Raw genomic sequence first — 16,601 nt, 5'->3', positions numbered from 1 at the left:
TCTCAAACTAAACCCTTTCATAAACCAAAAAACTTGCATGGAAAATTTCATCTGATTTTTGTATGATTTATGTGTTATCCAGTTTTCCCAATAGGAATATTTTGTGAACAGACAAACAAAAAGTAGGGTTTCAACACATCTGTACAGTATTTATCCACTCATTCAACAAGCACATAGATATATACAGACAGCTATGTTATTGAGTAGGTGGGTTTCGTTGGCTGAAGTAAATGAAGTAAGTCAGAATTACAAAAAGCAGTTTATCATTAGAGGACAGTCTATTTTTGAGTTGTTATATTTTCAAACCCCATGGAAGCTGCCAGCATATTCCCATAACACATTATAGGCATTATCTTTAGTCTCATCATCTCTGCTTTGAACTGTATACTTGCAAGAGTTCATATTAAAGTTGTACATTCATAACTAGAATTAGAGGATTATTTTCAGTCATGATCCAATTGTAGTGTATACAGAAAACTTCTTTGTATGCCCTCACTTTAGGGTATCTTCTGGAAATGTTTGCCTAGAGCCACCAGATGGGAAATAAATGTTTTCACATTTTTTTTTTACACTTTTATTCTTCGTTTATATTATTACTGAAGCATGTCTAAGGCAGCACATATGCAATACAGGTTTATGGCTTTCATTTAAATAATACCACAAAGATTATTCTTTGCACTGCCCCTTTAAATTCAGTATCAGGTTTTCTTTAGAAACCCATTCCCACTCAGTTACCACATTGCTTTTTAAAGGAGACCCTATTGTTTTGGCCTTGTTCCCTTGGATTGGCTCGAAGGGAGTGGTTCTCTGTCTGTTTCACATTAAAATGCAATGTTTACGGTCTACCACAGGTTTGCTAGCCTTGCATATTTAATGTCTTACAATTTTAGAGAAACATGAAGCAAAGTAATTGCAGATTTAATAAATAGCAAGCAGAATTAATGCAGATGTCATTTTCTGATCTTTTCTGCAGAACAGAAAATGCCTGGTTTACCAACTCAACTCACATGACCTCAGAGGAATATTTTCATTTATATTTGTTTACTCTGGTTAAAATGGTGCAGATTCTCTTCATGATATTCTTTTTCCGTGAAGCTGAACTCAGACAGCTTTTAGCTTCCACTACTTATCCCTTTCGTGTGCGTGTGTGTGTGTGTGTGTGTGTGTGTGTGTGTGTTCATTTTAACCCTGAATGCCCTGGGAAAGAATAACATGTCCAGGTACTTTATAAAAATTCCTCCATGAAATAGCTTCTTTAAAATTCGTGCCATAACACTTGAAGATTCAGCATCTTAAAACAATTAATGTGGGCTGTTGATACTGATGATTTCTTTAGTCATTTCCTTCCTATCTTAATAAATCAGAAAAATAAACAAAACCCGGCCGTTGCCCCTGTAGAAACCAAGGAAACTATTACTGAGATGAGATACTTTTAAAATTTCAGCTGTTTTAAGTATCCTCAACATGCATGCTTCTTTCTCAAATGCTGATTGCTAAGAATTTCACTACTCCAGTAAAGCTCATGCCATAATTTATCAGTATTCTATCAGAAAGAATCATTTCTAGTTTCTCAAACTACTTCATTCCTTTAAATTAACTACATCATTCAGATCAACATTTGTATGATGTCATTTATGCCTTTGGTATGACTTTCAAAGTCAAAATTTAATCCTCAGGAGATAAGTGAAGCTGTAAAAACAGAGCAAATTAAAATCCCCCAGCACTGAGTGAATGAAAAAAAATCTCAATAATAGTAATGTAATTTTAAATAAACAATCAAAGCAGCATTCATCCATAAGTAAGGGCTACTGTAGGAGGCATTTGATTATTTTTCCGGTCAAAATAGCAATTCAAAGAAAAAGCCACAAATATTTACATCACTGGGAGTCCACTTAACCAGTGGTCATCATATTACCCTGTTTTGAAATTAGAAAGAAAGATAATCCACACTTTCATTTTATAGTGAACATATCCTAAAATAAAATTTCATTTGCAGCAAAAATGCTGGCAGGGTCTCTGCTTAACCTTTAAGGAGTTATGCAGCTAAACGTGAGATTATTTTAGGTCTTTAATAATCAGCATAAATATTTCAGTGTTTATTTTCACCTCTCTGGTGATAATTTCTTATTTTCTAGGTTGAAGAAACATGCATTAGACTTCTTACAGTTAATCACCAGAGTTCACTTCCCTGAGCTTTTAAAAGTTCTTAAAGTATACAAGAATTCAGGAGGAAAATCAATCCTTAAATAATATAATCCAACGATGAGTAGTATGTTAGTCTAGAATACTTTTCTATAAACATTTCCTAAAGAGCTAAACATTTAATTAGTACAAATACAAAATACATCCATAAAGACAGTCTGGGTGTTAGGTTATAGCTTCTTTAAGAAACATCTTTGCAAGAACAGAGAGAAAAAACTGAAACAACACATTCAATCATTTTACCAAATATTTAGTTTCTGTTTTTAAGCAATTCTTGTTTAAAATGCTGCATAAAGATTACTCAAAGTTTAGCACAGTTTTCTTTTTCTTTTTTTTTTTCTCACCAAATAATTCCTTTTTCTCAACTTGATCAAAGTTTTATTAGTCTGTTGCAGAGTTCAGGACAATTATTGAAAACCATACCTTTTAATCCGGGGATTTGCCACAGGAGCCCTCAAAGCTGAGATGTAATTACACTAAATATTCAGCCCAAGCAAGAGTTTGCAGGTGTGGAAAGAAGGAGGGGGTAGGTGCTGCTCTGACTGTCACTAGGTTGAAAACCTCCTGCTTCTACTCCATAGCACAGTTAAAAAATAAGGTTTCCCTCAATGAACGCAATCCGGCTGACACCCACATTAGATCATATGGTAATGATATGTCTCTTGTATTGTAGCCAGAAACTTTATCGGTCTTTTTTCTCCCTATTTAAGTGCTTTATTCCTCTTGCATCTGCTTAAGATTCTAAACTGCTTCTGGAGTATAGTAGTGGAGCAACGACTTGGAATTTGTTTTATTGTGTGGATTCATTTCCCTAAAATTGTAACTAAAGGGTTTCTTTCCCCACCCCCACCCCCACTCCTTTACCCACCCTTTCCAGTCTTGTTTATAAATCACATTTATCATACTTCCAAAATGACAGTTTTTCTTGCTTTCAGGATCTGTAAGTCCGGCAAATGGAATGAAATCATTTTAAGTGTGGTCTGTGAAAATAAATGAGTAGTCATCAAGGATTCTAAATTGCCTTGGGCTGTTTGTGCAAATTCAAGTACTGCGCTATGGAGGTTTTCTATATATTTTGAACGTATTTCTAAAGTGTCCTGGAAGAAAGCTATACTTTTATATGAAAAGCGTGTCATTTACTACTTCCACTACTCATAGTACTCTTTCTTGTTGTCTACCAGTTGTGTGTGATGTGTGTGTGTACGTGTTTAAATGAAACACAGAGAGACTAGAAGTTGGTCACAATTTAATTTAGCCTGTTTATGAAAATTTTTATTTCATAGACTACGCTTTTATATAATCTAGAACTTTGAAAAGACAGAAAAGGCTATGGCTCTTTCCAAATTCAGTAAATAGAAGAAAGTGCACATACAAGGAAAGATATTTATTCAGCCAGGGGAAAGCTTTTTTGAGTTTTTGAAATTCCCTTGCTGGATGCTGTCAGTTCTCTGTGTGTGTCTCTATGTTTTGACTTGTATCTTTATGCCCTGGCCCCTAGGCTGTTACCAGGTGGAAACTTGAAATCAACATCTGTGAAACATGAGAGGATAACCCTCCCATCCTCCAACCTCCCTCCTTTCCTCCTCTGGCCAACTAAGTACACAATTCTACAGCACATATACTTTTGCCTTTAGCAAACGTGATGGAATTAAATTTTTGAGTACCTAGCTAAGGGAGGGGGAAGGGTGCTATCACATCATACTTTGCCTTGTTTTCCAAGCCTGGTCTCCATAATTTTAACACCCTACCCTACTCCTCTTTCTGGTATTTAATAACCACATGCCCCATTCGTCTGATGGTTTAGAAAAAGGCAAATATTTTTCCTGGATGTTGGTGCAAAATCCATGATCCCCTGACCTGGAATCAATTAATTTTTTTTCCCCTTGAACTCCTCTTATATTTATCTCTTTCTTATAATGTGCAATCACTTCTTCATATTATAGCTACGCATGTACATTTCTCATCCCAAGGAAGAAAGCACATCTTCTTCATATTTGTAGAATCCCTGCACCCAGCACAGTCAATGTATGTAATAAAGTCTAAAGAAACACATGGTGAGCGACTATTGCCTGGGGACAGTCAGTTCATTAGCTATGGATCACACGATGATTATTGTTTTGTTCAATCTGGTCCACTCCTTATCAAAACCCAGTCCTATTATAGTGACTGTAGTGTATATGATGAATAATAGCAGTAATTGTTGGGGGGGAGAGGGAGAAGGGGCATAGGATGCTAAAGGAGAAGAAGGGGAAGTAGGCCAGCAGGAGAAGACACGTTACCTTAATAGGTAGGTCATCTTACTTTGATAAAGTAGAACCATGTGGGGCAAGTTTCCCATCCAGGTTCTTCTCTGTGGCCGTAAGCTGTACGAACTCAGCATACATAACTCAGCTTAGTCTCATGATGGTAAAATAGGTAAAAAGTATTACCTAAGTCACACTGTTGGAATAAAGACGAAATGAGGCAAAAGGTATAAGGCATTTAAGTCAGAACACAGCCTGGATAAATTCAGCTCTCTGCAAATGTTAGCCTTTCTTGTTTTCTGGTGGGTATCACAGCAGTCCCTTCAGTTGGGCAAGAGAAATCATTTTTACTACTTCCATTTTACAGATGAGAAAACTGAAGTCCAATGATCTGCCCAAGCTCAGAGAGCGAGTAAGAAGCCCAGCAGAAACAAATACCCAAGCCCTCTCCAACCTAATCTAGTTTACCGTGACTATACTATAGTATAGGAAAGATCAAACTCTTAAGTTATAGAAAATTAACAATATAAATTCTTGGGTAACACATCTGCGCGCACTGGTTTAAAAACCGTGACCAAGTTTTATAATTTTTTGGAACTATCTTTGTACAGGAACAAATAATACTCTCACCTCCAAAACCCAAGGATTTTACCAAATACACCTTATTTAAAATGTGTACCTTTAATCAGATTTGTTGCATACGTTGTCATACCCACTTTTAGATAGAAAACATTAAGTCACAACAAAGTTATATACAGCAAATCACCAAGCAGCCTGGGCCTGTCATCAGAATTCAGGTCTCTTGGAATCAAATGGGAAAGACGACAGTTTTGAGGCTAGAAGCCATGCTTGTGCAGGGAAAGCTGAAACTTATCCTGGCTTGGAATGTTCAGGGGTAGGGTTTACAGAAACCTTGGCTGCTGTCTAGCTATTTCAAATATTTAAATTCAGAGCACATACCACATCTGCTGTTAAATACCCCTTAAACTGTGATTTCTACTGACAACCCACTAGTTAGCAGGGTTGTCCAAGTTCATTTCAAGGCTTGTCACTCTTTCTCACTGACATCAGCAAGTGATTTAAATTGTACCTGAATACTAGGATGTGAAGAATGCCAGAGCTTAGAAAGTTCCCCTTCTAACACCTTTTTATTTTCCAAGAGGTCTGGAAGCAAGTGATTATCTTCACAAACATGATGGGACTGGTTTCTTCTCAGACTAACTCTTCAAAGTAAGGTCAGGGACTGGAATAGGTTGTCTGGCTCTTTATCTTGCCACCCTGGGCAGATTTTCTCCCTCCGCCAACTTAAAGGCGGCTAGGGTGGAATTCAGGACAGCCAAGAATGCAGGATGGCTACCAAACTTTGGTAGCAGAAAACTATTACTATGGGCATCTTCTTTCTTTCCCATACGCCTCCAGTCTTCCAACCTACTGCCACTGTGTTCAGTGTCCTTGCGCCTTGCGTAAGTAACGTGACCTCTGTTTTTCAGTTTTTTAATCTATAAAATGTGTCTACACTTACATCATAGGTTTATACTGAGGTTTACAAAAAGATGAATACATAAAGCATTTAAAACTGCACCTGATACATCTCAAACAACGTATGAGTGTTTCTTGCTGCTTCTGCTGTTGCCACGCTTGTGGAGGTTGTTACAAACATTTCCTTGGACTCTCTAGTCAAGGAAGCAGACTGCACTGTGTCCTTGTCTCAGATGCTGCCTGCCTAGCAATGCAAGAAATCACCTCAACAAGGATATAGTTGGAAACACCAGGACGTTGTGATCTAGATTGATAAATATAAATAACCGTTTAGAGTTGTAATACCAGAGAACTTGTACTGTACGGTATAATTCCTTGCCTAAGTGAAGTATGATATAATTAAAGGTAATTGTCTTAGCAAGTCAGGAGAGGAATAGGGGAGAGATCACTTTACACATGGGTAGGTTAGGTAAGTGTTTATGCAGAACACAGTAGTTTGAGCTGAATCCTGAGGGATGAAAAATGTGTGACGGTAAAGGGATAGCTTTTTGGGCGGGAGAGTAGTGCTGTCATAACTTTGGCAATGGGAAAGTAAGCGACAGTAAACAAATCAATTTGGCGTATAAGGACACTTCAAAGAAGCTGTGAGCTCATTTATTATCTCTGAATATTCAACAACTGCCCTAGTGTCTGACATGTGGAAGTCACACAATAAAAGAATGTTCCATGTCTATGGTAATTACTAAAGGGAGATAAGGGAAGAAATGAGGATAGAGTCTGCTTGGGGAAGGATTTGAAAGTCTCCCATGGGGCATTTATTTATTCATTCATTTGTTCAGCCGATATTCATTTCGTGATGAATATGTGCCAAGTTCCTGTGCTAGCAGCTGGATGTCATCAAATGTACTTGAATTGGGTAATAATAGAGAAAGGTTTTAACAAATCAAATCTAGCAAGTATATGCCAGGTGGTGAAACTGGAATCAAAGGAACTAGTTAGGAGGCTATTGCTTTAGTCTTGAAGTATTAATAACTTATAACTTAGTAACAAGAAGATGAGCATGGCAAAAATATAGGGTCACTATTCTGTGCCAGAGACTGTGGTGTATTTTTTTCTTTAAAAATTTTTTTTTACTAAAGTATAATTGATTTACAATGTTGTGCCAATTTCTGCTATACAACAAAGTGACCCAGTCATACCTATATATGACTGGGTCATATTATCACCCATGCGTGTTCTATCCCAAGAGATTGCACACAGTTCCCAGTGTTACACAGTAGGACCTCATTGCCCATCCATTCTAAATGCAACACTTTGCATTTAGAATGATGGGCAAACTCCCATCCATCCCACTCCCTCCCCACACCCCCTTGGCAACCACATGTGGTGTGTTCTTTAAATTCATTATCTCAGTTAAGATTCATGATACCGCTATCAGTTAAGCATATCATAATTAATATTCATAATCAATTTTAAAAACCTGGAACTAAGGACTGAAGAAGCGATGTACTTCACCCACTCTTCTCTTTACCGCTCTAATCCACTGCTTTTGTCATGTAAGCAATGGCAAGAAAAGAGTTACTTCTTTGCTTGCATCTTTATCTCCAAGGAGAACATTGTTTAAATGGAAAAGAGCAACAAACAGAAATGATTAACTAAAGCTCTTGATGGCTGCAAAAATCAAACAAATTAACCATTTTATTGGAGTTTGACTTTTAAGGTACTAAAATAATCTGTAGTCTTGATAATGACTTTAGTGCGCATATGGAGAAAACATAAAATCAAAATTATGGAATAAAAAAAAGAAAGGGTTATGCAGAAAATTTCCCTGTAAATTCTCACATGGGAAAAGGCCTGGGTTGAAGGAAGGTTTCCTACACTGAATGTTGGCAGAAATGTTGACATTTTACAGAGGAGACCACCTTTGGAGATGTAGCTATGGAACGTAAGCGGAAACTACAAAAAGGAGAGATAAAAGCCAGACATTATCGGAAAGACCACCTCCTAGATGTGATCTTACCTGTTTATTAGTTAACTAGGGCTGCTAGAAATAAGGCCTGTTATCATGAGCCCACAAAAGCTTGGCAATGCTAATATTTCATTTTCAAACTAAGAAAAACAACCTGTATGAAGACGGAAGCTGAAGCCAAACAGAAGATGAGATAGAAGAGAATAATGCGCGATGCCTGAGTTGTGACTTGAGCACACAGACCTGGGGCTGGAGTGCACAGTTTTGATTCTTGGCTCTGCCACTGATTATCTGGGTGACCTCGGGCAGTTTCCCCATTAAGAACCTCACCTTATTGCACAGAAGGATAGAATGAGTCTGTATTGGCAAATTTAGTTCAACCCCGTCCTATAGGATGAGCTACGTAAACTTAAGTCAGGTTACGCAGACTTCAGAACAGACAGAATTTTAAGAGATTATTTTCTTCTTAGTCTTGCCTTTTTTCTTCATACTCTCCCCGAAAGTTGTGTCCTGTTCAGTTTGGAGCATTCAAATGCAGGTCATGTCGGTGCAGTGTGTATTTATTGCAGGGTACCTATTTGGTCTATAAATATCCCCTTTTCAATTTATTCTGTATCCTAGGAAAAATAAATTCTCTACCACAGAATACAGCCCTCCAGAATTTAAGTAGGCAAATGAACGAAAAGTTTGGTGTTCATGTCTGTACTGCAAAATAAGGGCTTCGTTGAGGAACTTTTTCTGAAATAGTTACAGCCATTTGAGAACTCTTTGATTTGATTCAGGTTGTCCCTTCAACAGCAATAATTCATCCCTTATAATTTTCCTTGTTGAGGTTATTTCTTTAATAATTCATGAGATGATTTTTTTGATGCAGATAGATATTAACGTGACAAGGTGAATCATGCTTTCCCATTTAAATCTCATGAGTGTTTTTATTTTTGGAAACAATTCTGTATTTTGAATAAATCCACTTTAAATACTTGAGGAAATATTATATTGTTTAGAAATAATTTATGTGCCCTTTTTTTGGAGAAAGGTGTCTGGGCATATTATAAAAGCATTAAATCAAAATATGCAAGCTTGCTTTATAAATATGAGTCTATGGGTCTATGGGGTAAAAACAGAAAATGGAGGCCTGATCCCATTTGGTGCTTCAGGTTTCAATCTCTTTGGAGTTTTCTTCTTCAAAAGGTTGGCTTCTCATGAAACATCTTCCTTCCTGGAGGCAAGTTTCAATAACTTCTCTGGCATTACTCATGATCTGAGACAATACAAAATCCAACTAGAAACAGTGTATTTAATTCTTCCCACAGGCCAAGAATCATACAAGCTGGTGCTATCAAAACAGCTCTTAGGATTTGTTACCTTCTGAATGATAAGAACATTATGTGCCTGTCTGAGAAGAGTCAAACCATAGTGAAAGCTGCTGAGAGATTATAGGAAATACTGTGAAGATTTTTGTTTGTTTGTTCTTAAATCCATGTAGTTGCAAAATTTCATGGTTGCCAGCTGGCAATTAAAATGTAATGGCACCAACATGACCTTTACCAGTACTTAATGATGCCATTGCAAACCTGGTGGTGTCAAGGGCTTTTTTTTGGGGGAGGGAGTATTTTTATTATAGTAAAAATATACATGACACCAATTTTAACATTTTACATTTTAAGCATTCAATTTATTGTCATTAAGTCTATCTCCAGTGTTGTCCAACCATCACTACTATCCTTTTCCAGAGCATTTACGTCCTCCCAAACAAAAACTCTGTATCCATTAAACAATAATTCAACATTTCTTTCCACCTTAAGTCCTTAGTAACCTCTTCTCTACTATCTCCTTGAATTTGCTTCCTCTAGATAATGCATATAAAGTGGAATCATACAACAAATTTTTAATTTAGGGAAAAAAAGCTTTCTATTTTTTTTCTTTTCTTTCTTTCTTCTTCTTCTTTTTTTAATATATTAAACAGAAGGAGAGTAGAATGGGAGAAAGTACCAGTGGCAATGAAAGTGCTAGAACCATGTTGCTTCAACATGGTTATTTCAGAAGCAACACCCTGGCCTCAGTCATTAAACTGATAGATGGACCTGGGAGCTCACGATGATCATGTCAAAGATATAATTTGAAAGCATCTAACATTCTGTTATTAAGATCAGCATGAAGCAAAAACATAATTAAGATTATTAATTTTCTATAAAAAGTAATTCATAGAGTTCCCACTGTGGTGCAATGGGATCTGCAGCATCTCTGCAGCACTCAGACACAGGTTTAATTCCTGGCATGGCATAGGCACAGTGGGATCCAGCATTGCCGCTGCTGCAGTGTTGGTTGCAACTGTGGCTAGGATCTGATCCCTGGCCTGGGAACTCCATTTTCTGCATGGCGGCCAAAAAGAAAAAGAAAAAAAAAAAAAAAGATAGTTCACCAAGGAACTTTCTTATCACCACATGTTTGTTTATAAACGTTGAAGATGTACAGTGAAGGCCAGCTAATGCATTTGGAATGATGGTACTGACTCCTTACTAGGAGCATATATTTTCAGTTCTTTGCTCTGTACGGGTAACTGAGCTTTAGAAAAGTATCTGTTTCTTGTCACAGAAGTTCTGTGAAATAAGGAACATAGTGTATGTTTTTGACTATAAAGTACACTTAAACTAAAATGGCATAGTCAAAAAAACCCTTTAATCTTGGTCTTATTAGCAATATTTTAATGAAAGTACTAAAGACAATTTATTCCTGAAATAGCATCTATTTCTGTAAAGTACTTTTAAAATGCCTTTTAAAATATTGAGTTAGTTAAAATTAAAAACAAACCTCTTAAATGTTTAATTCCAAACAAAAGAAATAATTTAAGCACTGTGCAAAGATTTTTACAAAAAAGCTACCTTGGGAGAATTGAAGTTACTTTCATTCTTAATTTAAAAATCATGGAGTTCCATTTATGGCTCAGTGGGTTAAGAACCCACCTAGTATCCATGAGGATGCAGGTTCAATCCCTGGCCCTGCTCAGTGGGTTAAGGATCCAGCATTGCTGCAAGTGCAACATAGGTAGCAGATACAGCTCAGATCTGGCATGGCCATGGCATACGCCAGCAGCTGCAGTTTCGATTCCACCCAGCTGGGAACTTCCATATGCCACAGATGTGGCCCTAAAAAGAAAAAAAAAATCATAATTCACTTTCCTCCAAATTTAATTTATATTTAGGCATCCTAGATGTGGGTACCAGAAAGAAAGTTTTGTCAAAGCAGAGATATTTGCCCACTTGTTTTAGTGCTCTATCTCTTGTGCTTAAAACAGGCATGGTGCATGATGGGCCAAGGTAAATAGCTATTGAATATTAGCCCTGTAGGATCTGAGGTTCCCCAAGTTTAGGGCATACAAGACTCAATTCTTCCATGTTATATCCCTTAAACAACTTGAAGAATCTGTCTTCACTGGTAAAGACCTCTTAGACTGGCACAGAATCAAGTCCAAAGTCTCCCTTTCAGACTGGTCATTTTGGAGATCTCAGTCCTTTTGGTTTTCCTGCCACGTTCCAGAGTTCAGCCTTCACCATCCCAGTCTGCTCTCCAAAGCCCCACATATGATCCCCAGGTATCTACACACACCATTGCAAAACCTCCTCTGTTTGAACATCCTAATGTGTCTCTAATTCCATTTCCATATCCCAAGCTTTTTTCACACCACATCCTTTCCATCACAACTGTTACTTGCCCCCATAACTCAGTGATCTTCAAAATTCAGTAAGTTGATTACCAACATCATAACTTTTTATCATCTTCTCTGATTACTTAATGATTATTCATTTTACTTGATGAATAATTATTTACTGAATGACTATTATCTAAATAACAATAAAATCTAATAAGGCACATCTCTATATAGTAGTATATTTTCTGTTACATGTTCAAATAAACAATAACATAGGAAAAATATTTATCAGTGATCCCCCTAAAATTGCACCGCCTACTATCAATGAGAGAGATTATACTTTTTGGAAAATATTTAATAATATCTAATCCAATGCTCTTAAAGCCAAATTCTAATTTCTATATTTAACTTAATGATGATTGACCCATAACAGATAGCAGGCATACAGATATTTGAGGGCTTCCTACCTGAGGTCCCTTTGGTTTGTTGGGATTGAATCATGTCAGTGAGGGCTTTCAAACCATTTTCCCAAGTGTCACAGAGATTCCCAATAACAGCAGTCTAAAGGTAACACTAATATTATTTTCTTTGTGTTAAATCTATTCTGTATGTGTGGAGTTCCTGTCATGGCTCAGTGGTTAACGAATCCAACTAGGAACCATGGGGTTGCAGGTTCGATCCCTGGCCTTGCTCAGTGGGTTGAGGATCTGGTGTTGCCATGAGCTGTTGAGTTTATCTTTGTGTATGGTGTTTGTTAGGAAGTGTTTACTTTCAGTCTTTTCCATGTGGCTGTCCAGTTTTCCCAGCACCACTTATTGAAGGGGCTGTCTTTTCTCCATTGTCTATTTCTTGCCTCCTTTGTCATGATTAGTTGGCTATAGGTGTGTGGGCTTAATTCTGGGCTTTCTATCCTGTTCCACTGATCTCTATTTCTGTCTTTGTGCCAGTACCTTACAGTTTTGATGACTATAGTTTTGTAGTATAGTCTGAAGTGAGGGAGCCTGATTCCTCCAGCTCCATTTTTCTTTCTGAGGATGTCTTTGGCTATTCTGGGTCTTTTGTGCTTCCAAAAAACTTTAAAATATTTTGTTTGAGTTCTGTGAAAAATGTCCTTGGTGATTTGGTAGGGATTGCATTGAATCCATAGATTGCCTTGGGTAGTATAGTCATTTTGATAATATTGACTCTTCCAATCCAAGAGTATGGTATGTCTTTCCATCTGTTTGTGTCATTTTTTGATTTCTTTCATCAGCCTCTATAGTTTTCAGAGTACAGTTATTTTATCTCTGTAGGTAGGTTTATTCCTAAGTATTTTATTCTTTTGGATGCGAGGTAAATGGGATTGCTTCCCTAATTTCTCTTTCTGATCTTTCATTGTTAGTATACAGAAATGCCATTAATTTCTGTGTATTAATTTTGTATCCTGTGACTTTGCCAAATTCATTGATGAGCTCTGTTTTCTGGTAGAGTCTAGGATTCTCTAGGTATAGTATCATATAGGATGATTCTTAATAAATAGCTTCTAACTGATCAAATGAATGAATTTACTCACATATCAGGTTGAGGTACGAGTGTTTAGTATAGTGTTCTGCTCTAGAGTAGAAGTCAGGAAGCTTTTTCTAGGTAAAAGTCCAAGTATTAAATATTTTTGGTTTGTAGGTCATAAATCCCTGTTGTAACTATTCAGCTCTGGCATTGTAGAGCAAAAGCAGCCACAGACATATGTAAATGAATAGGCATGACTGTGTGCTAATAAAACTTTACGAAAGTAGGAAGTGTCTGGATTTCAGCCATGCATCCTGGTTTGGCTAACACTACACTAGAGTTAGACATTTGACCTATGCTCTATAATTTTTATTCCTCTTTCTACTGAATATTCCTTCTGGGATGTCCTATAGCCACCTCAATCTCAGCATGTTGAAAACTGAGTTTATCATTATTCACCAACATAAGTGTTCCCCATATTTTCTGTCTCACGAAATGACAAGACCCTCTCCCCAACTAATCAACACTCTAAAAATTCTTTATGTGATGCTGTTCACCATTTCTTCTTTATCTCCACTGGGTGCCCCCTTGATTAAGGTTTTTCTCTTACTATGGCTCCAATAAACTCTTGATATAATTTGCCTTCAATATTACCTTCTTCTAATCCATAATCCAATAAGCTACCAAAGTGATATGGGTAATTCAAGAATCTGATTATGATATTTATTGCTTAAAATTCTTCAAAACCTAATAGAGATCAAAATCTAAATAAGAGGCTAAATTTTGGATATGACCTTCAAGTTCAATTATTTTATTTTATTTAACTTGTGATTGGAACATCTAGCAATGTTGGATCATGTATTTCTTTGCATAATTGAAAATGGTTCTCTCACATTTTATATACACATATATATATATGTACGTGTATGTATAAATATTAGGCCAGCATCATTTATTTTTCAGTATATGTCTGAACACTGTAGACAATGAAACTGGGATTCCTATCCTAAATGATACAGGCTATCCAATAGAACTTTCTGTAATGACAGAAATGACTGATATTTGAACTCTCCCAAATAGTAGCCACTAGACATGGTGTCTGTTTGCACTTGATATGTGACTAAGTGACTTTGAAATTTAATTTTTTTTTTTTTGCCTTTTCCAGGGCTGCTCCCCACAGCATGTGGAAGTTCCCAGGCTAGGGGTCTATTGGAGCTGTAGCCACCAGCCTACGCCACAGCCACAGCAACATGGGATCCGAGCCAAGTCTGCAACCTACACCACAGCTCAGGGCAAGGCCGGATCCTTAACCCACTGAGCAAGGCCAGGGATCGAACCCGCAACCTCATTGTTCCTAGTTGGATTCGTTAACCACTGAACCACGACAGGAACTCCAGAAATTTAATTTTTAATTATATTTAATTAATTAAATGGCCATATGTGGCTAGTGGTTATCTCATTGGACAATACAGAAACAAACCACACCACCTTGAATATGAGATAAATGTCAGGTTGTTGCTGAGTTCTCCAGCCTCATGTCTTAACATGTTCCCCATGCCCCATGGGAATAGCAGTCACACTGAACAACCTGGAGAACTCCAGACACAACTCAGTATTTCATACCTTTGGCTAATTGCTTATGTTTTGTTTTGCCTTCCATCTATTAGTGGAATACGCTTAAGTTTCAATACATATTTAAAATATAACTTCTTTAGAAAGTCTACCTTGATCTTTGCCATTTTTCTGATCCTTAGAAGTGGTTATTAGTTCACTGTCATTCACATTATCATGTACTTAGAACAGACTTTTCTCAAATTAGCATTTAATTGTGCTTGTTTATGTTTCTCTCCCCTTATAAGACAGTGCATTTAGTATAGTTCTGGTAATGATGATATTGCATCATCATTTTTAGTACCTAGCACTGTGGGTACTATATATATGCTAAGTAAATATTTGTTGAATGAATGAATAAATACGTAGATGTTTAGGATTATGATCCTAACCGAGTAAATGGACTATATGATTTTATAAATAGCTATTCTGAAAAAATTATCTCTACTAAATAAAAGCCATATTATCAGAGTCTCTAAGACTTTGATAGAAACCAATATCCATTTCATCTTGTGGGATAACATTTCATAAATTAAAATGTATGAAAATAGGATTTAAAATCCGTTGTGTTTTTAAAGACATGATCATGGTTTCCTTTAAATTCCGTCAGTAGATCTCTATGGCAGTGCACATCTATCACTCTATTTGGAGATGGAATTAAAAGTCAAAATTTGGAAAGTTGTGAATATCGAATCTAGACCCTTGTGGTCCAACCATACACTTTGTCCCCATGATAAGCTTTGATTTTCATATGTGAAAACATAGAAGGGATATATTTATTCATGTATATATAAAATTCATAGTATGAAACTTTTATGATTTTTCAGTGAGTGAACATAAAAACTGATTTATAATTCTGTTTTGAGCATAATACATATGTTATTTAAACTGTTAATGCAAGATTTCCAAGTTTATTACCAATTTTCTTTTTTATCCTCATTGCTTTATTTTGTGAGTAATTATTGACCAAACCTGATTGTTCTCTAAAAGAAATTCATTTCTCCATAATGTTTGTGTGGACTTCCGGGCTATGAATCATAGGAACACAAAATTTATGTATTTGGAGGGATGCAATCCTGCATGTTTTCACTTACTATTAAATTATACCCTGAAGACAACAGTAAATATTAACTCAGCTGCTTTCGTTAACATGCAGAGTTCCTTGATCTATGGATGAAGATTTGAATTGAAAAGTTATTTTTTTATTCTTAAAAAAGAACATAGCTTGCAGGAAGTAATTCACTTGTTTTATGATAATTTCTATTTATGAACAAAAAAATTGCAGTAGTCATAAAATAGCTCTGCCAGAGACTTAATTAACTTTACTGTTTTAGAGATTAATTTATTTAAGTCATCATTACTCTCACATTCATGCCAGTAAAGCAGAATCTGTTGGTAGCTACATATTTTATGTGATATGGACATTATCAATGAGGGTAATGGTACTTAATCATTAGATTACTTGATATGATCTCATATCTGTTTCCCCACTCTCTTCTTATCAACACAAATATATGTCCATTGGTTTTTCATGGCCAATGGGAGGGAATTTCTTCTGTTTCAGCAAATATTCCATAGGAAAACTCTTCACTGGGAAAAGCAGTTCCTAGAATTAAGCTACTGCTGTAAACAGACAAACAAAAAACCCTCTAATATTTGGAGCTTAGTGGAAGGCAAGGAATTAGTTTAAAAAGAGACTCAAAAATGGAAAGGAAAATAATACAGGCAGGTGGGAAAAAAATGGGAGTCCAACCCCCAACTCATAGTAAAAATGTGCTGCTGTAACTGAAGTGATGGTAAATAGACCTAATTAACTTATAGGTTTGGGCAAGATGGTCTCCAGGAAAAATGTTGAAACTGGAGCCACTTGCTTTTAACAATATATGATAAGTTACTACAAAAACAATGGTCTTTGTATTAGTCAGACTTGTATATTAATCATAGCTTCACTGCTTCATAGTTT

The 16,601-nt window shown here is 36.4% G+C and overlaps 1 protein-coding gene across 1 annotated transcript in view; it reads right to left on the bottom strand.

Annotated features, from left to right (window-relative positions):
• DCN (decorin) overlaps positions 1–2,797 on the bottom strand; it is a 35,325-nt gene extending 32,528 nt beyond the window's left edge. The window contains 1 exon segment of the mRNA NM_213920.1: positions 2,626–2,797. The gene's annotated coding sequence lies outside the window, so the exon portion shown is untranslated.

This window comes from Sus scrofa, chromosome 5, assembly GCF_000003025.6.
Source record: "Sus scrofa isolate TJ Tabasco breed Duroc chromosome 5, Sscrofa11.1, whole genome shotgun sequence".
Taxonomy (NCBI): domain Eukaryota; kingdom Metazoa; phylum Chordata; class Mammalia; order Artiodactyla; family Suidae; genus Sus; species Sus scrofa.
The sequence above is the reverse complement of the archived record's forward strand: the minus strand, read 5'-3'. Positions and strand labels throughout refer to the sequence as shown.